The following is a 25,501-nucleotide window of genomic DNA, read 5'->3' on the forward strand; positions in this document are numbered from 1 at the left end:
CTAAGTGCAACAGGGGAGTTAGCCCCAACTACACCAGAACCAGTGCAGTCGGTATTGTCCCAGGGAACACCCACATCACAAATGCGAGAAAAAGAATGGCGATCAGGAGATTTCCTGTTCCATCTGAATGATAAACCAGTGAGAATTATACGCCCAGCCATCATAGAAAGCCAGCGCGGAGAAGGACAAGAGGAGGATGGTGAGCAAGAAGAGGAAGTAGAGGAGGTGTGGAGAGACCTAGATGAATACAAGGAAGGAGTGGCAGCTGTAGGATCCCCACTGCAACATCATTTCGATGACATGGATCCACGATCACCCCCACGATGGCAGGGTAGATTAAGGCAGCGAGTAGGGAACATGTTGGTGAGTAAGATAAAGAAAGGGATGGTAAGTAAGACAGGAAAGAAACATAAATTGCAGATGCCGCTGATACATAAGGGAGCAGGTAGGCCACACTACATTCTGTGGGCCCAAATGGACAAAAACAACCTGTTGAAGCTCCTCCCCCCACTTGCGGGAGGGGCATGGAAATGGATACATGCATTTGAGATAAACACGGCAGGAGTACCATTAGCGATAGGTGATGTAAAGAGTTTGCTAGTGTCCGCTGTCGGTGATCAGGCAGACGCTGTGTGGGAAAAAGCAGGGTTCCCAGGAGTGACAATGAGCTGTGACCGCCATGATGGAATGCCCTTCAACAATGTTCGAGCGCAAGTATGAGAAGTATTGCGGCACACGTTTCCAGATATTCCAAATTTACATTTAGTGATGCAATGTACAATGGAGGAGAATGAGGATCCTACACAATTCATACTACGAGTGCAAGATTTGTGGAGAAGCGAAACTGGCACGGCGTGGAATCAATCCACTGCCCTGTTCTACTTTATTATCAAAAAAGGGCTCCCGAAGGAGGTACAGAAGGCCTTGGATAAAATAGCTCGGATAGAAGCCAAGGGTTGGCCAGAAATTCAGAGTATAATTGTACACCACTGTAGGAGGATCAAAGAGAGAGAAAGGGAGATAGCACAAAAAAGGTTGGCAGACGAAGCGAAACTAGTGCAGAACAAATTGGTGAAGGTCGCCGCCATAAACGCCAGCGTAACTGCTGATAGTGAGAACGAGAGGGACGAAAGTGTGGGAAATAGACCAGCTGGAATAGCAGCGCTGTGGGCCACAGGAGAACAAGGACAGTGGAACGGAGAAGAACCACAGAGAGTACCGCAGTGGCAAGAAAGACCAAGCAGAGGAAGAGGTGGGTACGGAAAAAGCCAGATAGGGGGTTCAGAGGTATGGGGAACAGAGGTTTTGGTGGGCAAGGGATGAGAGGGGGACAGCAAGGGTCATGTTGGAATTGTGGAAGATGGGGACACTATTCAAGAGATTGCAGAATGTGGCCGTCAGGGTACTTTCAAGGGCAACCACCCATGGACAATGAACAGGTATGGGGTTGCCCACACCCAGGTAGCCCCTATGGACTACCAATGGGGAGTGGAAGGCCACAGGACCAGTGTTATAATGAACCCCAAATGCAACAAAGACAGCCACCCCCACAGCCACATCACAGTGCATCCCAGCCCATGGCACGACAAAACTCTGTAGGGAACGACAGCAATCACAGCTTTACAACGGCTGCAAACGGTGCACCTGCCCCATTCCGTGGTGTAACAGTAGTTGGAGATAATGGCCCTCATTAGGACCCTGGCGCTAAGTGTTTAACGGCGCCGTAAAAGGCTGCAGTGCCGTTAAACACTTAGCGCCTTACTACGAGGTCCCTTTGCGGGACCCGACCTGAACGGCTGGTCTAGACCAGCTGTTAAAGTAGGGACCCGCAAAGGGACCTTGGTGCTAAGTACGGTACCGCAATTTGCGGTACTGTACTTAGCGCCTTCCCCAGTCCCATTGAGCCCTATGGGGCAAAAATGGGAATGGGGAAGGGCCAATGTTCAATGGGGAATTACCGCCCCGCCAACCTTGGAATGGGGTGGTAATTCCCCATTGAACATTGGCGGACTCGTTACGATACCGGCACCAACCATGGTGCTAATAGCGCCATGATTTAGTACCAATATCGTAATGAGGGCCAATGTCTTTTCAGTGCCAGGACAAGAAAGGTACACAGATTAGGACAGCCCACAGGGAGCACTTGCGTGTCCAGTCCTATCTACCACCCTACGTGAAGAAGAGGAACCACTAGTGAGGGCAGAGATAGGAAATAAGCAGTTTATCTTTATGGTAGACTCAGGAGCAGAAAAATCATGGAAGGGCGGTATCCGCTCTCAGGCAGGAATTTGGAAACGCAGGGGTTCTCTGGGGCTATTTTAAAAGTTCCTTACACAAAAGATCTTGATATAACGGTGGGGGGAAAAACACGAAGACGCGCCAATCAACTTGCTGGGAAGAGATTTGTTAAGCAAATTGAATATGACCATTTCATTTACAGAGCGGGGGATGGTGTGTTCCACCACAGGAGTGTGCCTAGTACGAGCAATGTTGATGATCAGTACAATGATGAATGAAGTTGTAGTGCGAGGGATACCCATTGATATAGACATGTTTATCTTTGGCATCAAGGTGTTAGCCCGAGTAGTGCCTGAAATAACAAGAAAAGAGTGGAGGACACCACCAGACTTTATATTTCGCCCAATCACAAGTGTAGATGTCGTGCCAGGCACGATAATGTCCATAGACAATGAGGCAGTTCAGGTATCGAGTAAAGGTATTGTGGTCATAGGCTTGGACACGCATGGGTGCGAGTGGAGAACTGTGCTATGCATATATCCCAACATAATGCTCAGAGACATAACTCATGAAGAATTATACACTGATAATGAAGACGACGGAGAAATAATAATGGAAATAAGTATACCATGTAACATTATGATCCAGTACAAAGAGGTACACTACCCACTTATGGCCAGTGCTAGTGCCCCACCAACAATATTTGAGGAAAACATGGCAAAGGTGGCGCCAGGAATTTGGACTACAGCTCCCCATGATGTAGGGTTACTGCATGAAGTGACAACCATAAAGATACAACTCAAACCAGGTGCCATACCGCTGAGAGTGAAACAATACCCAATATCAAGAGAAGCAGAGGAAGGAATTGGGGAAACAATAAATGCACTCCTGAGCCAAGGTATCATAATGCCATCAAACTCCCCGTGTAATACGGCAATCTTCCCGATCAAAAAAGCAAAAGGAGGGGCGTGGAGGATGATCCAAGATCTCCGCCCACTCAATGACATCATCCAAAAAGGATTCCCGTTAGTGCCTAACCCGTCATCAATACTGTGCAGTATACCCAAAGAATCGACATGTTTCACTGTGGTTGACTTGAAGAATGCTTTCTTCTCTATACCACTTGATCCAGGATCACAGAACCTCACAGCATTCACACTGGGAAACAACAGATATGAGCATCGCAGACTCCCACAGGGGTACTGCGAAAGCCCAAGCATTTTTAACAGGGTACTACGTGAAGATATTGGGAACATAAATGTAGAGAGCACCATTATACAATACGTAGACAATCTACTCGTCTGCAGCAAAACAGAGGAAAAGTGCAGGGAAGACTCCACTACTAAACATGTTAGCTACAAAGTGGGTACAAGGTGGATAAAGGGAAATTACAATACTGCCTTGCCGAAGTTGTATACCTCGGACAGTTGATATCGAAAGATGGGAAACGAATACTCCCAGACAGAGCAGCTGCTATACGTAACATAATCATACCGAAAACAGTGAAGGACATGCAAAAATGTCTTGTCATATGTAACTATTGCCGAGCATGGATCCTTGATTACGAGGCATACACACGTCCATTACTGCAAGCACTAAAAGAAGCGCAGAAGAATAGAGCCCCAATAAAATGGACACATGACATGATGAGTCAGTACTTTAGACTAAAAGACCTCATTGCAGATGCTCCAGTCCTCGCGAACCCAGATTATGAGAGGGAATTTTTCCTGTTTTCACACTGCAATGGAACACTGATGACAGCTGTACTGACACAAAAAACATCATTAGGCCACAAACCATTGGCCTATTACAGTGGAACACTAGACGTTATGATGCAAGGTCACTTTGCGTGCGAACAGGCCCTCGCAGCGGCGGCCTTCGCCATTGAAAAGAGTGCCACATTTGTGATGGGATGTTCAGTGACACTATATGCCGAGCCTTCATTATTTGCAATTCTCGAGCGGTCAAAATCCACACTGACGACACAAAGAGCAACAGCATATGAAATAATAATTTCAAGCCCCAATGTACATGTAGTTAGGTGTAAAACGGTAAACCCAGCAATGTTCATAACAGAGCCATGCACAATGGAGGACATGCAGGAACATGACTGTGCAACGTATGAGGGGGAGGGTGACGATATTCCCAAAGCAAGTGAAAATGCCCTGAAGGAAGGAGAAATATACTTCATCGATGGCTCAGCATCAATAAATCCGGAAACAGGGGAAAAACATGTAGGGATGGCAGTAGTACGAATGGAATAAGATAGCTTTGAAACAATCGTCCAAAAGCGCCTCCCATCCCATTACTCCGCAAAAGCAGCGGAACTAACTGCATTAATTGAAGCATTACGCACAGCCAAAGGATGCACAGTGACAATATATTCAGATTCAGCATATGCAACTACCACTGTTCATTCAGGACTATTGCGCTGGCGTAGGAGAGGGTTCAGACGAGCAGATGGCTCGCCAGTACAGCACGCTGCACTATTGAATGAATTGATAGATGCATTAGCGGAGCCATCGGTAGTGGCAGTGGTGAAATGCGAGGCCCATACCAACAACACAGATGCTATCTCATTGGGGAACGCGGCAGCCGATGCAGCAGCGAAGGAGGCCTCGCATTTCAATATAACACCAGCAACAGAATGCATTGTAAAAGCAGCTACTACAGAACCACTAGAAGAAGCTTATAGTAACACACCCATAGCACAGTTAATAGAGCTACAGAGGAGAGCACCACCGGAGGAGCAAGAGTTGTGGAGCAAACGGGGGTGCAAGCAATCACCCACAGACCTCATATGGAGGCAGGAGACAGCGGGAAAGGTAGTGATGCCGGAAGAATTGCTAGAAGTAGCATTCCAACAGCTGCACTTCCCAGCCCATGTAGCGAAACAACACATCATAGCAGACATTCAGGAACATTGTTTTGTCCCTAACCTACAGGAGCATTTGTCAAAGTTTGTCATAGAGTGTACGACATGTCAAACATCCAATTCAGGGATGAAACTGAGGACATTGCAAGGCACCTAGCCACGACCAGTAGGGCCATTTAGAGAACTCCATATTGACTAAGCCGACATGGGGGAGAGATGTAACGGAGCAAGATATCTAACTGTGGTGGTGTGTCCCTTCTGAAGGTGGAGGTGGGTCCATGTCCCCACCCAGACGCGAAGTGTGCGGTGAAGTTTCTAGTATGAGAAGTGTTTTCCCGGTGGGGAATATGTGATGTAATACGGTCAGACAATGGCACACACTTTGTGAATGACCTCTTTAAGGAAGTGACGACACTCTTGGGGGTGAAGCACAAACTGTGTTCCATTTATCATCCGATGGCCAATGGGGTGGTGGAGAAGATCAACGGCCTGCTCAAGAGCAAGTTATCAAAGTTATGCAACACACTAAAAAAGAACTGGGTATATTGCCTGCCTCAGCACTGTTCCAACTCAGAACGCAACCATGCAAGGAGCACCATCTCAGCCCCCATGAAATTGTGACTGGGCGGCGAATACACACACCGCTCTCCCTGATTAGGAGAGCATCAGACGCACACAGGGCTACCACAGTGCTGGGTGAAGAATTTAGGGAATATTTAACTCAACATAGCGCGCCAAATAGCACCACCATTCACTTAGAATGTGGCAACTGATACTACCACACCAGCTACAGACAGCCCCAGCGGGCCACTGATGCCAGGGTCACAGGTGTACGTCCGCAGCTTTGTGAGGAGATGGAATTCACCCAGGTTTCAAGGCCTCTACGAGGTCATATATAGTACACCCATTGCAGTCAAAATTAAGGGACTGAAATATTGGGTGCACCTCTCAGATGTGAGGAGGGCACGCGATAGTACACTCCCTCAGATCGAACAGGAATGTGCAACTGGTACTACAAATGATGTCGAGAAACAATGATAATGTGATTTAATGAAGAAGGAACATGAAAGCATGTTATGCCCTCTGGTTTGCTCTGCCATATGTTCGTATCAATTTCATTTCACTGTCCTTTATATCTCTCTCTCTCTCTCGCTCTCTCTCTCTCTCTCTAACTCTCTCTCTCTCTCTCTCAGTACAGGATGACTGCCATCTACAGGCAATATGGGGACAGGGTCGATAATTTATACCACACCACAATCAAGGATCCAACAGAATTGCAATGGTATAACGAGGTGTGGGTAGACTTGGACGGGGATGGTGGGATATACTTAACATGCACTCCAGATTAATATGCAAGAAGAGGGAATAGCTTGAGAAGTGTATGCAGAGCATGGATGCCAATAAAGGGTACCCCAGCCTGGGAAGAAGCAGTCGCTGAAGCTGAGTACTACTGAAGGGAGAATGAAAAGAATAAGGTGTCATAATTTGTTACTTTAGGTGTAACGAAAGGGGAATGTGTGGGAGCGAGGGGCCATCAGGCCCCTCGCGTCCTCTACTTCTCAGTACAAAACTCGGACCAAGTGCCTCCAGTAGTGGGTTCGCCCCTTGTCCTTATGCAATGTTAACTTTGGTTGACTTTCGCGTAGATGGGACCACTGAGCAGGACACGGGGCATCCATTTTTGTACCCCCTTTCGTCTCCATCTTGGTGACTAAGCCTCACTGCGATAGTACAAAAACGCTTCTCTTCCCTTTTCTCGCAGCAGCCCGGCCAGGCGCACAGGGCCCCCACACCCATTCTCACTCTGACTGGAAAACTTTGCTGGTCCATTCTCACGCTGAAGCCGGATATGCTTGCAACACAATAATCAATGTAACACATCGCTCTTCCTCTGAGATCACTGTCCTGCATGTGAACCAGCATGAGCTAAGCACATAGCTCGTCCATCTCTACAAACATGTCGTTGCCCCTCCCGCACCCTCGCCAGTGGAAACATACTGCCATTGTGACCCTGTGTCCCTGCAAGATATTCCTTTCATGTGCCAGACCACTGACCATGCCATGATGCCCACCCAGCAGATCCCCAGCTAACATTAGACCCATGCTGCAATATATCATTGCCTACCACTAACAAATGCCACATACCAGAGATTCTATGTACGGACCTTAAATGCAACCAGTGTATTATAGCGGTCAAGACCCTTAACCTAAGACTTGTATAATCCTATGTTATTGATAGTATAGATATATGTGTGACTTTTATAGAGACATGATAAACTACTGAAGGTCTTTTGAACAAATATTATTTAGTCCATGCATTTTTTGAGAATATATTTTGCTAGCTTAGATAGTGACCACCCTGCCTCCCAGCGACCTGACCTTCACCCATGCGGAGCACAGATGACTGACGCCAATCCTCCCGCCAACCAAGCAACCAACCTGGATGAAGAGATGCCACCCCACCTGAGACATTGAGTGAACTGACCAATCCGGGACCAACGTAGTATCCTATGTTAGTTGCGTCATTTACTCTATAAAACGTAATATAATGATAACTTGTGCAGAGTGCTCTCAGATATCTCTTGAATATTATTCATCAGATAAAACCTTTTCTTGAACTCTCGCATCCTGCTCTCTTTGCCTTATTCCCCGTCAGGGGTGTGTTTGTTTTATTCTTTTGCACGTCAAAGACGGGGAGGGCACAAACAACCTTCAAGGCATAAGAATGACGTCCCTTGTTCCCTTCCCACCTTGAAGCACTTTGAAGCACTTCACTTTGGGGATAAGCGCTATACAAATGAACATTTACAATTACAAGGCTCTAGGCAACCTTCCAGGCAATCAATTCAGCTTACCATGCTATTGCGGAAAAAGAAAGACCATTTGCAAATTAGGCACGTTTCTACCCCAAAATGGGGGAGTCCATCCCTTCTGCACAATACTACAAGCAGCCCAGACATGCGCTCTGCCTCATTAGTAAGGTGTAGCTAGGGTGTTTTGGAATAGGAAGATCAGCAACCATATCTGGTATACCTGTCCCACTCGTGGGATTGGGGGGACAAAATGCACAATTGAGTGATGGCTGTAAGGTTTCGAATGAACCAAAAACCACCAGCAACCCAGTAGACCAGACAATTGGACATCCCATTAAAGAAGGTGAAAGACCGTATGCTAATCAGACGTTGTTCCATTCCAAAAGAGACAACCACGCCCGAACTGCTAGGTCACATCTCTTCTGCAGGGGACCACTGGTAACCCCAAACTTGATTTAGCCTCATCAGACCTCATCACTGAGATGTAGGTTCTGTCTCTCGGTACGGCAAGCTCAGACCCAACATCTCAGGCTAAAAAACGACAGTCTTGAATGTTGTACAGAGCAATGCCTCTGGTTTTACTTAATTCACAACCTTCAAGCCATCGCTCGTGCGAGCTGAGCCCTTCAGCACTTTCTTTCATCCAATATGCTTCCTCCATTAACTATTTTTTAAGATCTCTGAACCATTGCTCTTCTGATGACATCCTGTTTTCAATAACAACATCTGAAAAGAAATGTTCTATGTATGTATTTATATGTATATACAGGGAAGAACAATGCTCTTTTAATCACAAAAGAACATAAAAACATATAGGATATCAGAATTGATGGGAAGCAGTGAGCTTTTAACAATGGAGTGAGTACAAGTGACTTTCTGACCAGGTTATGGAGGGGAGTAAATGGAATAGTCACCGGGAACAATACATGGGTAGGCATACATAGACTAAGGACAATCAACATAAGATATATTTAAGTGCTGGTAGGCGGTACACCCACCTGTGTTAGGGATGTGACCATGATGGATGAATTGCTTAGAGTGGAGGCAGAGAAAGTGAGGGACAGAGGCAGGTTAGTGGCAAGGGAAAAATGTTAGCTTGAGAGCAGATGAGAGGTTGGTTAAGAGGGTAAGACAGAGGCAAGGAGGTAGACTCTCAGTTTGGCTTTGAACAAATTGGTGTGGACAGTTTCTCAGATGTCCAGGGGAAGAGAATGCCATACAAGTTCAGCAAGAAGAGGGAAAGAGCTGAAGCGAGAGGAATCACAGGGAGGGCGAGGTGCCACAAGGGTAGTTGACACGGTAGAGCAGATATTATAAGAAGGCTTGTAGAATTGGATAGAGGAGTATAGATACAGTGGTGCCTGACAGTGGATAGATCTGTGAACTAGTAGAAGACATTTAAATCTGGCTTTGTTTTTGCAGCCTGTGCCATCCAACCTGTGAAGGTACAAGGATGTTGGGGTGAAAATAAAGGAGTTCAAAGAGAGTCCTAGTTGCAAAGTTAATAATCTTGTCGAAAGGACAGAAAGCATAGTTGGCTAGACCAAAGAGGATGCTCTCATAATAGTCTTGTTTAGAGAAGACAAGAGTGGTTAAGAGATGCTTGGCAGTGTTAAAAGGGAGGATGTGGCTGATTTTCCTAATATTTAAAATAGGAGGAGATAAGAGCCCCAAGAGCATAGGTGTAGAGTGTAAAAGAGGAGTGGCTCCAAAACAGAGCCATGTGGAACATGAACAGTTAGAGGAGTGAGTTGAGAGGTGTTGTTGTTCCAGGAGACAGAGAAGTGGTGAGGTGCCAGGTAGGATTTAATCAAGACAAGGTCTCGATCGCCAAACCTAAGAAGAGAGAGATTATTAAGGAGATCAGAGTGATCAACAGTGTCAAAGGCAGTGGACAGGTCAAGGATAATTAGGTTAGAGGTTAGCTTGGAGAGCTTAGCAGAGGTGATGAAGTTGGAGATATTCATGAGAGCACTTTCCGTAGAATGACTGGATCGGAAACCTGCTTGTAGGGGGTCTCGAAGGTTGTGGATGTCTAAGAAATGTGTAAGATGGTTGAAGGGAAAAGTTAGCTGGTAAGTTTGTGTCACCCCTTGATTTTTTAGGAGAGAGATGAGCATGGACATTTTCAAAATAGAGGCAATGCAAGCAGAGCAGAATAACAGGTTGAAGAGTCCAGTGAGGTGAGAGTCCACTGAAGGGTCAATAGGCTTGACTAGCTAAAGAGCAAAAGGGTCTGATGGGTCTCAAGAGGGGTTAGCCTTCATCGGTAGAGTTAGGCCTTCTTCAGTATTAGTGTCACTAAAGTGGGAGATAGAGGCAGACGATGATGGAAGAGTAGACTGAGTGTAGAATATAGGAGGAGTGGGTGTGAGGAAGGTTAGGAGAGAGTCTCCAATTGCAGACATTTCTACATTGAAAAATTCAAATAGGTTATTAACTGTCAGAGTGGAGTTGATAGTCAAAGGTTTAGGAGGAGTAAGTTGAGGGTTCCGGTGAAGATGTTCAGATTAAGAGTCAGTGAGGGTGAGGTAGAATTCCAATTTTTGGTATATCAAGAGAGGATTTGAGACAGTTCAGGGCAGAGAGGTAGATTTGCAGGTCCTCATGTGAGTGGGTACACCTCAATTTGCACAGCATATGATGCATGTCTTAGCAGAGAGAGCATATGAATGGGGTGACCCATGGTTGAGGACGCAGAGACCTAGGATTGAAAGTTAGCATTGGAACGTGAGAGGAGAAATAGTCATATAGTAGAAATTGGAAGCTGGAGAAGACAGAGTTTGTGAAAGAGTCATCAGGTGTGAAGGAGGAGAGATAGATCTGTGGGTCAGAGAGAAAGGGAGGAATGGCAGAAGGTTTGCATTTCATTTTAGCAATAGGTGATCCAGTGGTGAGGAGAGGTCAGAGGGTGGAAAGGAGATGGTGGTCGAAACAATGGAGTCATCAGATAGGGATGGTATGACAGTATTATTAGTGGCCGAGAGAGAGATGGAGAATGGTCTATGGCCTATGGTCTATAGTTTCTTACAGAGTTCCAACGGCCAAGGCATTAAAGCACTTTTCCAAGAATGGACCGGAAGTATGCCGCGTGAAGAGGACAGAGCATAAGCAGTATAAGCAAGAAGAGATCCATATAAATCCAAAGAGTTGCCCCCAGTGGGAATTGGTAGGTTATGGATAGAGTAGGGAGCATGGTCATTAAAAAAATACTGAAGTCCACATTTCTGAGAAGTGGTTGGGGAGAGAAGGTTAAAGCCACCTAAGAGAATGTGGTGATGTTTAGTGTAAAGAGAATGAGTGTTTCCCAGGTTCATCAAAGAATGTTGTAGTGGGACCAGGAGGGTGAGAGATGGAGATGATGTGAACCAAGTAAGGCCGAGCAATAGTAGAGATAGTGAATTTCAAAAGGGGATGAGATGATGTGACATTGAAGATGTGTGAGGCATTGAGGTGGGAAGAGAGTGGGTGTATGACACCTCCAACTCTGTCAGTGATACGAGGAGAGTGAATAGAGGATAGTTTGGAGTTGTGTACGGCCGCCAGGTGGCAGTGTCAGATGGAGAAATCCGGGTTTCAGTGATAGCATGGAAAGGGGAGGAGAGCTGGCATGAAAGTAGTCAGAGATAAAGGATTTTTTGTTGCATACAAATTCCTGAGTGCAATGTTCAGTTGATGCAGTAATGAAGAGTAGAGAGGTTGAGTCTCAGAGGAAGAGAGGCGGGGTGGATGGCTGTTAGGGGTTCTATGGTTTGCTTGTCGACTTTGTTTGTTGGAAGTAGCGAAAAGAGAGGTGGAGCAGTCGAGTTTTGAGACATGGGCTTTATGATAGACATAGCAAAGGAGGAAGCTGTAGCGTGATTGGAGAAAGCATATGGAGAAGAGAGTAGGAGGAGCATCAGGAGTGAATGCATTATAGGTGAGCACTGCAGTGTTGAGAGACAGCACCGTAGTTAGCAAGCGACAAGTACCCACAGGTGCAGCAGGGAGGAAGGTAAAAGCAAAGGTAAAGAGGAAAAGAGGATGGTCAACAGTGTAAGATGTATGTATGTATCTGTATTTCCTGACTGCGAACCAAGACCCGGAGGCATCTAGGCGCTGACAGCAAATGGGTAAGACGGTACAGCATTATTCCTCAATATATGAATGTCTCAAAAGTTATGTCAGATGTTTTAAACAATAGGGTTCCAAAATGCAGATTTTGGGGATCACAGCAGAGTAGTCTGTAAGGTGAATGCCTTCTGGCAAGATATGCTTTTTTTTGTTTAAATATTTTATTAACGACAATAGGCATACACGACTTAAACAATAAAGAGTAGAGTGACTAAGTAATAGATCTGTAATCAAAACATAAGAACCAAACATCCCAGTATATTTTATCATTATAAAGTCTTGTATGAAATCACATATGTGATATCTTCTAATGCACATAAATGCAGTTTAAATGTAAACATATAGGTGTATAAATTACCTAATATGAACTTTAAGACCGACAAGACGAGACAAGACGCACAGGACAAACATACACATGAGGATGGGAAAGGGATGATGTTATTTAGGAATTGTAAAATCAATTAGTTGTAAAGAGTTTCCTTTCCATTGGCAGATGTATTTTGTAAATATTCTACACATGACTTCCATTTTAACTCATGTTTGAGTAGCAGCTGCGGAGAAGTACCAATGCATTTTTTCCATTTTATGGATGTTACACTCTGAGTTCCACCAAATCTTACTGTGTACTTGTTTAAAGTCATTAGTCAATTAGATGCAATTGTTTGGATAGCAATTGCGATTGAAAGGTGAAACAGGCATCTATTATTTTTATGCAACATAGGTTGTATATAAGTAGTTCCATGGAGGAGGATGGAAAAACACAAAGCCTGTTGTATATGAAAAATATCTATGAGAGTCTTCCACACCATTTCCCAAAATCTTTTAACATAAACACATTAAAAAAACATATATTTGAAGGAACCTTGAACGAATAAGTAACTCCAGCAATTGTCGTTTAAGGATAATCCACTTTTAAAAAGAGTATGTGGAGTGATAAAGGCTCTATGGTGAAAGAAGTATATGGTTTGGAGTAAACTTGCTGACACAATAATTTCTGAGATATTTTTCCATAGAAGAGGCCCTACTGTTAGAGCGTCATTTAGAGAACAGTTATGTTTCCATTCCATTAAACAGTTGTTTAAGTTAGCAACAGCTGGATCCGATATACATGTTTTATAGAACCCAGAGGCAGTAAACATTGGATTAGATAAATAGCTAGATCGGTCAATATGATAATCCTGTGTATTACATGTTAGTGAGGCAAAGTTATCTACTATAGCATTAATCAAATCCATGTATTGGTGTACCAGTAACAATGGAACATTGTGTTTAGCCATTATTTCATTGAAAGTGAGAGGTGTTCCCTGGGTAAACAGCTGTTTCACATATTTAATACCACGAGAGAGCCATGGATTCCAACAAAGGTGTCTCTTGTTAATTTTAATCAGGGGGTTTACCATATATATTGTGATATAAACTGAGATTATTTTTTTTAATTAATGGAAATAGATAGGACCTTAGATAAATTATGGAGACATTAATACTTGTATCATTAAAGTATCTCTTATTGGCTATAATATAGGGGCAGTCCATAAGAGAATGTGGTGAAACCATCACTCTCTCTATATGAAGACAATTAGGTAACCTAGGATTGGCAGGAAGAAACCACAATTCTGTTTGCTTTAAAATTAAGGCCATATGATATTTCCAGAAGTCTGGGAACCCTACACCTCCCTCTAATATGAGCTTTTTAAGTTTACTCAAGGAGATTCTGTGTCTCTTTTTCCCCCAGAGGAATTTAAGGATGCATGAGTCTAGTGATTTGAAGAATGAAGCTGGAAGTAGAATAGGAAGCATATATAGCGAGTAAAGTATAATCGGGGAGATCATAATTTTAATTGATTCAAGTCTACCCCACTAGGATAGATACAGGGGGGACCATGAATTAGTAAGCTCTTTAACTTTACTTAGAATATGTGCCATATTTTGTTTAGTTATACTTTCGATAGAAGATACTATATGGATTGTGATGCTGGAAATGCATTGGAGGGACAAGGCCTCCCTGTCCTTATCCTGTAGTCCTTTTTCATTTGTGTTCTGTATAGTTTTCTGCCCAGGAGTCCATATCGGACTCCTGGCAGTGCAGCTCTTCCTGTTTTTTGTTTGGTGTACAGACCCATGGATACCCTTATGGCACTGAAGGGTGGTGGTGCAACCCTGTGCCCCTAGTGTATGTTTTTGGGCATCTTTGTGTGGCCCACAGAGCAGGGTATGGGCTGGTGGCAGCTCCATGCTGAATTTGACAGGTGCTCTGAGTATCCTCCATTTTGGGATATGCAGGCCCTGCCATTGGAAACAGTTGATACCTGATAGGAAACAAGATGGCCCCTGTGGCCTCTTGCTTTCTATTGCCTGTTACCTTGTTTTCCCAAAGTCCTGGGAAGCCCTGACTCTGTCCCTTCCCCTGACCGGCTGTTGGGGGGGAAGTTCCATATATGGTGTTGTTGTGAAGTCCAGGCCAGACTGGCTGGAGCCTTCCCAGTGACTGTATGTTGTGGGTACACCTTGTGGGTGGGACCTGGGTGAATGGAGTGTGTGACCAATATGCACTTCTTGTTGTGGATGTCTGGTTTCTTGTGTATGACACAATGACTGAGACAGCCCTGCCCGAAACTGGTGTCAATTCAGTGTGTAGTGTTGAATGGCTGGGTACTTGTCCCAATACACATTCCTTGTTGTGAGTGTCTGAGAGGGAGGATTATCGCCTGAATGCAGTGTATGCCTGATTGGCTGACTGACTGCATGAATGCCCTTCTGTACGATTGACTGCTGAGTGTGACCCAGCAGTGTGGATGAGCGACAGAATAGTATATCTGAGGACCTCTCACTACTGGAAACTGTTCAGAAGCTGAAGTGACACTTGAAGGAACTGGTTATCCTTGATGCCCAGCTGGAAGAAGAAGAACTGCTGCTGCATTTGTTTCGACCCGATCCGAAAGCTGTTGAGTTCATCATGGACTGATCCGAGAGAGGGCCTGGTTAGGCGCCCTCTTCCCGTGCTCCGAGGGACCATCGAGCACCGCTAACCTTCGCCGAAGCTCCCTGGAAGTCAGACCCTCGAAAGGCAGCCGACTGGAGATGGGGACCGCCGAGGAGAGCGAAGTAAAGCACCCGGACAACGACGCCCTTGAAGTCCATTGCCGTCGACCAGGGTTCGGAGTATTGCCGTAACCGCTGGAGGCCCGTCGAAGCCGGGTTGCCCAGAAGAGGGGACCGCTTGATGCCGTGCCGCTGACGACCGGAGCCGCATGCTCCTTTGCATAAGACTTTTGGTTCACGGATGCTCTCCTCCGCACCGCTGCCCGTTTTATCCAACCGGAAAAGGCCAGGCCGTCGACGCACCGAGGAGCATCTGCTGGTGGGTTTCCCGCCACCTGAAGACCATAAAGACTTCGATGACTCGACGCCCTTGTCGGGCCACAGTTCTTCAGAAACTCTTTGCGGTCCTGAACTATCGACATCGAGGTGCACCGCACGCCTCATCCTTGCAGGACGTCTACGCTCCGTCGCCGACAAGCACAGCTAGGAACGAAGCTGCCACTTCACCGCCGTAGTTCACCCTGTTCTCCGTCGGACGTTTGTCGACCCGTGACTCCTGCCTTAAAGGGAGGGCCCTCAAGAAGGGCCCTTGATTCCCCGACGAGGAACGACACAACGCCAGGTACTTTGGGGTTGCTGAAATATTGGAAAGTCTCTTTTGAACAATATATGGACTGGGCTTGTAATATATCTTTATTCTACAGGTTGCCCAGGTGGGGGGATCTCCACACAGAACTGTGTCTAGGTAGCAGGGCCAGTATTCTGCCAATTGTTCTAACCAACTGCTTTCCTCTTATATCTATTGTTGGTTTCCTTTACAAACTGATTTGTGTGACATTCAACCGTACAGTTGATGCACCATAAAGAGATCTAATAGTAATTGTAGTAACACATAGAACTGTATATTTGCCATTATAGATAACCGAGTACAAAGTGAGTTATTGTGATATTGTACATAACCTTGAATATTAATTATATAAAAACTGTGTTTTAACTAATACAGTGTGTGGACATTCCTTTGTGGGGGCTTGGGGACTACACTGTACTTAAGAACCAGCCTGCATCACCTCCTGAGAAGCTAGGCCTTGACTGCTCAACTACATACCAATAATAGAGAATCTTGGCTGGGGTCCTCTGTGCCTCTCTACCATATAGAGAGCAGAAGTACAGACACATCCCTCCAGTCTTTACACAGATACCTAGATATTTCATGCCTGCAGGGCACCTATTCATTCCCGAACCTAAAATAGGTTGTTTGGTAAAGTGTATGTTCAGCGGGAGTATTTATTTCAGATTTATCTGTATTAAGTTTATAACCTGATGCCAAAGAAAATTGTGTAACACTATGTAATAGCTTGCAAAGACAGGTATCCTTTATATGCAACAGCACTAACATACGCAGCAGTTTTAATTTGAATCCCTCCAAAATTAATTCCTATTATGTTTTCATCTTGCCAAATAGCTTCAAGGAAGGGTTCTAGTGCCAGAAAAAAAGCTGGGGAGACACATTGCATCCTTGACGGGTACCTCTGTGAAGAGTGAAACAGGATGATATGTGACCGTTAAATAAATGATGTTTTAGGATTGGAATACAGTACTTTAATCATATTTATGAAGGGGTCAGGAATGTTATGCCACTTTAAAGCTTCAAACATACACTTCCACTCTACTCTGTCAAAAGCCTTTTCGGCATCAAGAGCAATAGCAGCGTAAGGAAAAGCAGATTTCTGAATAATATTGAGAATGTTAGAGAAAAGTCTAATATTAGTTGAGGACAATCGTCCCTTAACATAACCTATCTGATCATTCTTAATTAGATTAGGAATAAACAAAATTATTTTATTGGCAACAATTTTGGCAAAAATGTTGCAATCCGTATTAATTAGGCATATTGGTCTATAATTATTTACTAGTTCAGCATCCTTATTGGGCTTAGGAAAGACAACGGGCCTCATTACGAGTCCGGCGGTAACCGAGGCGGTAAAACCGCCTCGTTACCGGCGGACTCGTATTACCATTCCGCCTCCGTGATTCCTGGAATTACCGGGGCATTACAACCCCGGTTTTCCGGGAATCACGGAGGCGGAATGGTGTTAATCCCCATTCCAATTTGGAATGGAGATCATGGAAACACTGGCAGCATCTTGTGATGCTGCCGGTGTTTCCTCGGCCGCCTGCAGGCGGGCGGTGTTAAACACGCCAGGTCAAACATGGCGGGAACATCACCTCCCACCTGTAGGAGTCGGGATCAGGCGGTCCGGAAAAAACGGTGGCGGCGGGTTTACCGCCACCGTTATTTCCAGACCGCCTGATTTGTAATGAGGCCCAATGAGCATAGCTTCAATGAAGCTCCCTTTGGCTTTTCCGCTAGAAATAAAGAACAAATACAAATGATTGAGCTTAGGTACTTGTAAATCTTTAAAGTGGACAAAAAAATTAATTTGAAAAACCATCCAAAGCAGGAACCTTTTCTTTCTTAAGGGCTGTAATAGCTTTATATGTTTCACTTGCTGACAAGGGGGCCTTCAGCGTCTGAAGGTTAGTATTCCTATAAGAGTTGTGATATATCTGTTCTAAGAAGTCAGGTGCATAAGAATTATTAGATGTATTATCCAAAGATAGAAATTTTAGAAGGCTTTTAAAATGTCTTTAAATCGTTAAAAGTTCTATTACCATTGTGATCTTTAACTACAGTAATCTTAGCATTATTTCTTTTTAGTTTAAGGTACAACACTAATGATTTACTCTATTTTTTCGAAAACTGAAATATTTTAGATTTATACATCAAGAAGTCAGTACATGAGTATTGCATAGCCAAATTATTATAATGTATTCTTAGTTTAGTCATTTTTTGTAGAGTAGAGTTAGAATTGGATTGTAAGTATTCATGTTCTAGGGATTTGATTGAATTCATAATATCATCCCTTTCTTGTTTGAATTTCTTCCTTTTATTGGCAGTATATGATATAATATGCCCTCTTAATACTGCCTTATAACAATCCCAGTTATTGTCTATGAATGTATTAATGTTAAGGTTTTCAGAAAAGAAATGAGAATGCTGCTGCTGAATACATTTGGTGAAAGAATTATCTTTCAGGAATTTTGGATTGAATCTCCATCTATTAAATTGGTTGTTGTTAGGTGTATTAGAAAGTTGTATATGGACAAGAGCATGATTAGACAGGGTAATAGGTTCTATTTTTGCATCCAGCAAGCGTTTGGTCAATAATTTGGATATGAAAATATAATCAATTCTTGAAAAGGACTTATGAGGTGGGGAGAAATACGCATAATCAAGATCAGAGGGATTGACTATGCACCAGGTATCAGTCAAGCTTAATTCAGACACAAAATTTGCAAACTGTTGATGGGACTTAGTAATCTTGAAACGTACATTTGATTTTTTGTCAAGGAAGGAATCTATGATTTCATTGCAGTCACCACACACAATTAGGTTATCAGGGCTGGAATGAAAGATATCGGGGGTAATTCATAGAATTCGGCACACAAGTGGTGCACGCGGCTGCCACACAGAGTGCACGTGTGGCAGTCTGCACCAGCCGTGTGCGCTAAAACCCTTTTTGGCGCACAGCGTATTCATGGATTTATACATCCATAAGCAGCCGTGGCGCAGAGTGGCGCAGTGACCCTGCAGCAGTGCCAGTTACGCCCCTAAACCCCGCCCTGTGCACCAAAAACATTGCACAAATCCAGTACATGGCGCAAAGGCCGGTGGACCAGCATACAGCCCCCCAACCACGAAAACGCATGTAAAACTCCCCGTGCACCCCCGGGATACACATACCCCGCTCGCGCCGGTGAAATCGCGTGTAAAATTCAATGCGCACCCCCGGAATACACGTACTCTGCTCGCGCCAGGTCAATCGTGTGTAAAACTCCCCGCGCACCCCTAGGAATACACGTACCCCGTTCGCGCCCCTCTGAATACGTGTACCCCACTCGTGTCAGGTAAAATGCGTCAAAGTCCCCCCTGTGGTATGGGCTGCCTGCGGGGCATGGTCATGGTGGATGGGCTGCCTGCCGCGCATAGTCATGGTGGATGGGCTGCCTGCGGGGCATGTTCATGGTGGATGGGCTGCCTGCGGGGCATGGGGAGGGTGGATGGGCTGCCTGCAGGGCATGGGGAGGGTGAAAGGGCTGCCTGCACGTATTCGGGGATGCGTGTGCAATTCCACACACGATTGACCTGGCGCGAGCGGGGTACGTGTATTCCTAGGGGTGCGCATGGAGTTTTACACGCAATTTTGCAGTGTTGGCCCTCCCGGGTGTGCCCTTCCCCCCTCCCCATGCCCCGCAGGCAGCCCATCATACCTGAACATGACCCGCAGGCAGGCCAAATGGCACCATGCACTTGGGAGCCCCGACTCATGTTCCCACCCCATCCCCAGTGACAGGCACTTGCCAGCAGGCACCGACTTATGTCACCCACCCAACACGTCATCACAATCCAGATCCATGGCCCTTATGGCCACCCAAATCCCACCCCACAACACCCCAGTCCAAACACCCAACGAAGCATTCCATCCACTCCACATTGAAATCCCTGTGTCATGATAGATCCCAAATAACCAGTATGCGCATGAGTACAAGTCCGTCAGACCCACACAATGGCGACACATGACTGAGAAAACCCACATTGTGACATGCACAAAACCAATGAGAGAAGACCACACAAATGAAGTAAAAAAATAAAAATGTATTATATACAAAAATGAATGGAAGAAATGAAATTACACAAGAAAAAAATGATAAATAAAAGGATGTAAAGAAAAATGCCTCCAAAGTGTCCGTCCATAACACCAAATCCAAAGTCAAAATAAAAACAAAACCATTCCTCCAAGGTAAAAATAAATATTTAAAATCAGGTCCATAACTATATGCAATGAAAAAATCAAGGGTCCATGTGCCCAACAATCCAAAAGAAACCTAAGAAAAAACCTACTTAATAAATAACTATTTACAAAAAGGCAGGGTCCATGTGCCCCAAAGGAAAAAATAAATAAAGGAAACCTACAACTACATAATTATTTACAACGGTGGCAGGCTAGTCCCACGGCTCACTGTTTGATGTTCTGGCACAGGGCATCATCGAACTCCACGTCAATGTTCCAGAGGTGGGCCTGTTCCCTGGACTCAAGGTCTTGCAGGGATGCGGCCATGGAATCTCTCAACTTCCTGCAAGTTTCCCTGAGGTCCTCCGCCCGCCACAAAGTCCGGTGCATGGAGTTCTCCGCCCTGACCATCCTGAGCCGTGCCCTCTCTGCCCGCCGCCTCTCTGCATCTATTTGCCGTCCCAACCGCTGCCACACGGAAGACACTCCCAGTCCGGGGTCCTCCTGCCCCTCGGCCGATGTCTGCCCCCAGGGTGTTGATGGCCCTGAGCCATGATGCCTCCCACGCTGAGCCTGCTGCTGCCTCCGACGCAACAGCCTCTGCCACCACGGCGGCATCCAGGCTGATGGAATCCCCCAGCGCTGTTGTGCACGTGCCCTGCCCGATGATGCCGGCACATCCTCCATTCGCTGGGGTCCAGTTGGTGGGGTGGCCACCCGTGCTGGACCTCCGACTCCCGACTGCGGCAGGGGTGGGATCTCCACCTGGCTGGCTGCATTGGTTGGGGCAGATCCACAGGGGGCCCTGGTGGCATCTGGGCCAGAAGACAGCACGGAGAATGAATAGCGTATAGTGCGCACAGAGGAGGAGAGGGCCGCAAGACTGGCCGACACATGGAAGAAACCCCCAACCATGGACCCTCCCAACTGGGCTATGTTGGCACACAGCTCTTCGTGATGACGTGCGTGGTCCACCCAGGAAGCACGCACGTCATCACGAATGTCACGTGTGCGCAATGCAACACCAATCAGGACGGACTCCATCCGGTCACGGGTCCCCTCGTCCGCAGCTACCGGAGTGCCAGATGACTTGGACCTGGGACAGGACATCCCTGCTGGTGCATGGTAATGCCGTCACAGTGTCAGGGACAGAGACATGCACAGGCACCTCCGCGGCGACCTGCCCCTGCCCCTTAACTGCACCACTTACACCAGTGGTACCACCCCCACCAGGCCCCATGTGCAGCTCTGTAGCGGCCTCCTCCTCCTCTATACACACCACCAACCTGGATGGCTCCGCACCATCTTCCGCCGTTGAAAGCCCCTGTGGGGGCGCATCCGCCCCTTCCGCTGCAGCTGTAGTGGCAGACGTGGCACCAGTCCCCTTGCTCCCGGATGATGAAATTTCCTGGGAGGGTGACGGGGCCTTGCGTCGCCAGCCGGTGGAGGCATCTCTGCCGCTTTCCTCCACAGTACCGTCTCCGCCCTCTTCTTCACTCGCCGCTGTGTAAAGGGAGGCATTGAACACAAGCATCAGGGTACTGTACAATAGTCCCATAGACAGAAAGCAATAGCACATGAGTGGCACTGTCAAACGTCACTTCCATCATGTCTCCCAACAACACATGGGTCAGTGCAGGCAACACAAATGCAGGAACCGGCATGGCACATGCAACAAACATTTGCATCCATGTCCACCACACCGTAGAAACATCCAATGGTGGGCTGAAACTCACATGCATCATGGCACATGCTGATCACATGCACACGCATCACCGGAAGGTCATGCATCTGGCTCCGTATACCCACAGACACAGTGGATACAAGGATGAGTAGGCTGTATCAGTGAATCAACACATCGTCACAGACATGTGTCATGCATCCATGGCGCACACACTACTCAGACACACGGACATGTACATCATGCATGTCCATGACAGCAGCACACATCTCTCACACCCCAAACATGTCAAAGAACAGACACAGGCATGCATACATGTGTGCATTCCGCATGCTGCTCCGCATGATGCATTGTAACACATACACCATCCATGTGGGTCATGCCTGACTGGAATCACATGCAGCACCATCATGTCCCTGCACACACACATCCATACATGACTCATGTCACACATGCAGCCAAGTAGCTAACTACCAGCACACTGCAACATGCACTCAACTCCAGACGGGCCTGCATCCTGAGGATCTGGTGGTGAAGCACTGGGCGAATGCGCTCCAGGACCCTCATCTGCTGGGTGGTAAGCGGAGCCTGGTGCCTCACTGCATCCGCTGCTTCCAAGAGGCGCCGGGTCTTCTTGAGGGTCCTGGACTTGTAGTCCTCCCAGCGCTTCTGGGCGTGTTTGATGTCGCGGGGTGCCACCCCCTCCGCGTTGATGGCACCCACTATGTCCTTCCAGATCCTCTTCCATCCTTCCTTGTCGGCGCACAATGGTGTGAAGAGGGCATCATAATGCCCCAGAACTTGCTCCACCAGGATACCAACTTCCTTTTCACTGAAGCTGGTAGCCCTCTGCCTCTCTGCTAAGGGGTTGCCACTGGTGCCGGAAAGTGTTGTGTCGGACATGGCAACCCCCGAGGCAGGTGTGGGTGAGCAACTGGGTCCTGGGGCTGGGCTGTGGAGTGATGGAACACCAGTCGGGAGTCTTCTGTTCCAGCAGGGGTGGTCACAGCAACTGGACCCCTGCAGATGGCAGATGTGCAGGCACCAAATGGCAGGGCACTGTGGCAGCAGGCAGGCAGGCAGCAGCATATGGCTCGTGGGAGGCTGCTTGGGGGCAGTAATTTGGCTTTCTGGGCAGGAGCGTGGTCTCCCGTGTGTTGTCGTGTGGCCAGCTTGATACAGAGTGATTTGGCATGTGAAAAACAGCACGTTTGCGTGAATTCTGAGGAAAGGCCCTTGGTGTGTAAGCGCGTAGGTGACGTAACGTGCGTGCGGGTGTTTCCCTGGCGCGGGTTGAAGGTCCCACGTGGGTTTCCATCGCTCTGTACGTGCTTTTCGTGGAAAGCGGCGCGTGTGTTTTCCAGGCGTTGGGGTTCACACGCGATTACTTCACAGCGGCTACAGTGCGTACTTCTTCTTTTGGCATGGGTGTTGGCTACGCATTCTTCTTCTACATGCAAGGCAGACGGTGAGTCGCACAAGCTATTTTTCATGATGCGGGTGTCCTTGTTAGACGCGTACCCCTTTTTTTTGGGCATACTAGCCTGTGTGTTGATCACATATGTATTTTTTGTGTTCCTGGCTACCACAGCGTACTGTGTGTGTGTTTTTTTTACACACACATGGGCTACAGGGGTCGCTTATCTCTTTTTCTTGCTTTTTTGGGATGCCTGAGCGTTGCGTGACACGTCATTTCTCCTAGGGGGCCACAGAATGGGACATTCATCGTAGCTGTATATACGAGTCTGTTGTTTGTGCGCACTTTTGTAATGCGCAGGGACGCTTCCGCCTGCCTTTGTGTGGTGGACGTGTATAGGCCTGTGCGTGTCTTTGGCCATGCGCAGGTTTCCCCTATTCGACCCCATGAATACGTGTGGTTCGCGTGCGTGTGGGCATTCCGTGTACTTCCCAGCAGTACTTCCCCAGTTACACCCTTATTTTCACACGTTGTTCCCCATTCTGTGCATTTTGCCCTTTGTTCCTCCCCCTTTTTGGTGTGTGCGCTAACGTTGTGCGCTTTCGCTGTGCTTGTCGTGCATGGCGTTCCCGATGTTGCAATGACATGTGCACCAGTGTGCGCCAGGCACAGATTTGGTGCACATCCCAGGGAAAACACGCACAGGGCCTTCCATGAATCGCACAGGTGCGCGTGCGCTTGCTTTTTCACGCTTGCACCAGATTGCGCCATGATTTTTTCGGCGCACATTTGTTCCATGATTCGGCCCCATAGTTTCTTAATCGAGTCCAGAAGACATGATCAGCGTTGGTAGGACCATACACATTTAGTATAGCGTATTCAGTAGAATCAATAAGGAGTTTAACCAACACCCATCTTGCTATATCATCTGAGTCTGTGGAAATAACCTTACATATAAAATGTTTATTAATAAGAGTAATAACTCAATTTTTCCTTCCATTAGCTGCACTCAAAAAACCTGTACTACCCATAAGTGTTTCAGTTTAGCCACTTCTTGTGAAAGGTGGGATTCTTGCAAACACGCAATTGCACGTTTAACTCTATCAAGGTGAGGGAGTTTCCTCTGTCATTTGATAGCATTATAGAATCCCTTCAGATTCCATGACGATATATTAAGAGACATTAAAGGCAGTTGGGGATAAATATTCATACTTAAGGTCAAATTTGACAAGTGTTTCATTAATGAACATATAAGGGGGACACATAAGGAAAGAGGGAAGACTAACAAGTACAACATGGAATTTTATAACTTTTAAAGAGAGCACTGAATTATGTGAGAAGTAGTGGCTAGCAGGAAACAGCCACTCCAAACCATGTTGGAGATTTGTTGAAGAAAAAGAGGGGTGAAGAGCCAGATCCAGGGGTGCTCATCCATTGTTACAAAAAAGGTAGCAGGTGCCCCTCTCTCGAAAGAACAAGGCATGATAACCTGTTCAGTGGTTATTAACCACATTGAGAGTTCGCAGCCATTGCTTTTTGCTCACTGTACCTTCACAGATGGGAAATATCCATTTGCATATTAGTCTTTGTCCCGCCCACAAGGGCAGTCCAGCACCGAAATGCTATGGCAATTCCTCTCTGAACAAGAGTACCATCAGGAAACCCATACACATGTTTCAGCCTTGTTGGGCATCATCAGTGAGGTGAAGCTGAGCCTCTCTAAGCACAGTGAGCAGGGATAAATATTCATACTTAAGGTCAAATTTGACAAGTGTTTCATTAATGAACATATATGGGGGGACACATAAGGAAAGAGGGAAGACTAACAAGTACAACATCGAATTTTATAACTTTTAAAGAGAGCACTGAATGATGTGAGAAATAGTGGCTAGCAGGAAACAGCCACTCCAAACCATGTTGGAGATGTGTTGAAGAAAAAGAGGGGTGAAGAGCCAGATCCAGGGGTGCTCATCCATTGCCCCACTCCAGCGAGGACTTCATGTGATGTCAGAGGGTCAATAATTGATTCCAAATCAAGTATGTGGTTTAGACGTACCCATTTCTTCTTTTCTTTGTTTTTGGATGAAATTACGTAGGTCTATTGGGTTTTGAAAGGTAAACATATTACCATTAACAGTAACCTTCAATGAAGCAGGATGGATGATTCCATATCTGGCATTCAGTTGCCTTAGGGCTGGTCTAAACATCAATAGTTCCTTCCTTCTTGATGCAGTGGCATTAGAGACATGAATAGTATCATCTTTCTCTATTTTCTCCGGAAGGCCTACAATCTGTTTGTTATTTCTCCTATTTCTGGTCTCTAAATTGGCTGCTTGATTCTGAAGAGATATAACAGAATTTTCCAAGGACAACACTCTTTCCGTAACATCCTCTGCATTACTAACCCTTCTTTCAACTTCATTGATCCTTGTTTCGAAGGTAGACCATTTGTCGTCAAGTACTTGTAGTTTT

At 46.2% G+C, this 25,501-nt stretch overlaps 1 long non-coding RNA gene across 1 annotated transcript in view; it reads left to right on the plus strand.

The window, feature by feature from the left end:
* The window catches only part of LOC138578189 (uncharacterized), a 494,414-nt gene that overhangs the window by 395,784 nt on the left and 73,129 nt on the right, over window positions 1–25,501 (plus strand). The gene's annotated exons all lie outside the window — the stretch shown is intronic.

This window comes from Ambystoma mexicanum, chromosome 1p (assembly GCF_040938575.1).
Source record: "Ambystoma mexicanum isolate Mex_15411 chromosome 1p, UKY_AmexF1_1, whole genome shotgun sequence".
Taxonomy (NCBI): domain Eukaryota; kingdom Metazoa; phylum Chordata; class Amphibia; order Caudata; family Ambystomatidae; genus Ambystoma; species Ambystoma mexicanum.